Consider the following 1,936-nt stretch of genomic DNA (forward strand, 5'->3'; position numbering starts at 1 on the left):
AAGGAAGGCCTCAACAAAACCCCCCAAGGACAACTTCTGTAACCCCAAGCATAGACCGCAATTGAAGATAATGAGGCAAAGCAAAAGATTTGGTGAAGATATCAGCAACCTCTACGTCAGTGGGAATATACTCCAAAGAGAGAACACCATCTTGGATCTACTAAAGAATGAAATGAATATGAAGCTCAATGTGTTTAGTGTGCTAATGCTCCACCAGGTTATAAGAAATGTGAATAGCACGTTGATTATCGCACCACAGAACAGTGGGATGATCAGGAGGAAAACCAAACTTAGTCATCAACTACTGAAGCCATAAAATCTCATAAATAGCATGCACTACTACTCTATACTCAGCCTCTATAGATGAAAGTGCATAAGCACACTGCTTCTTGCATGACCAAGTGATAGGACTAGAGCTAAGACAAAAGACAAAGCCAAAAGTAGACTTCTGATCATCAACATCACAAGCCTAATCTAAGTCAGTGATCTTGCCAATGACTCTCATGAGACATTTTCAAAATATGCTTGGTAGCTTGCCAATGTGAAAACTGAGAGACAAGACCAACTGCAAAGGAGAGATTAGGACGAGAATGTGTCAAGTACAACAAGCTACCAACCAACTACCAATACAATGTGGGATCTACTAAAGGAAAAGTGCAAGAGGTAGACAAGGTAACACTAGACTGAAAAGGTATGGGATCAGGCTTGCAATCAAGCATGTCAAAGCATTGAAGCATGCCAAGAGCATACTTCTACTAGTAAAAAAAGATCCTAGTAGAGGACTGAACAATCTGTAGACCAAGAAAGTAGTGTAATAGACCAAGATCAGTCATCTCAAACTATTCCATCAATGCACGTTGAACATCCTAAAGCATAGAGGATGAGCTACCTGTGAGAAGAGGATCATCAACATATAGCACAAGGATCAAAACCTTAGCCTCAAGATGTTGAATGTATACTGTAGGATCAAAATGGTAGCATGTGAAGCCTGTAGAAAGTAGAAAGGAGTCTATCTTCTAATACCAAGCCTAAGGGGCCTGTTTGAGAAAATACAATGAGCATTGAAGTCTACAAACCAAGGAGGAATCCTGCACAAATCCCTGAGGTTGCTCCATGTAAGTCTCCTAAGTAAGATCACCATGCAAGAATGCACTCTTCACATCCATCTGAAAAATGGGCCATCCTTGAGAAGCTACAAGGGATAAAACAAGGTGAATAGAGTTCATCGTGGTGATAGGGGCAAATGTCTCAGTGTAATCAATACCCTCAACCTATGAAAAAACCTTTGCAACAAGACATGCCTTGTACTTATCAATAGAACCATCAGCAGCAAACTTAGTATGATATAACCATTTGCATCACACTAACTTTCTTCCCTTAGGAAGAGAACAAAGATCCCAAGTATGATTCTTCATCAAAGAAGAATATTCCTCCTCCATGGCATTGTCCCACTTAGAATGTCCTATCACTGCTATAAATGTTGAAGTATCAGCACAAGTAGCATGACTTAGAAGACTAGAACTCGCAGTATGAGACCAGGTGCGACAGGAAGTGGAAGGGTTACTAGCTAGAGATCCTATAGCCTCAACTGTAATATGAGCCCATTAATTAGGCATCTGTAGAGGATCCTATGGTAGAGGTAAATAGGGATCATCAAGATCATTATCTTTTGAAAAAGAGACTAGAAAGGATGAGGGAATAGTGATAAGTGAAGTAGACTCAAGAGGCAGGGTATCTATTGTAGGAAGGCACTCATCAATCTGGACATCCCATTAAAATAGGACCTATCTAGAATCAGGATTAAACAACTTGTATGCCTTAACATCCTTGTAGTAGCCAACAAAAATGAGGTGTCATCTCTTCTGCTCCATTGCTCTCGTCTGAGCATCAGGTACAAATGCCCATGCTTCACTACCAAAAACTCAGAATTAAGATA

This window comes from Cupressus sempervirens, chromosome 7 (genome assembly GCF_028749045.1).
Source record: "Cupressus sempervirens isolate cs-2001-9-10 chromosome 7, ASM2874904v1, whole genome shotgun sequence".
In the NCBI taxonomy this organism is placed as follows: domain Eukaryota; kingdom Viridiplantae; phylum Streptophyta; class Pinopsida; order Cupressales; family Cupressaceae; genus Cupressus; species Cupressus sempervirens.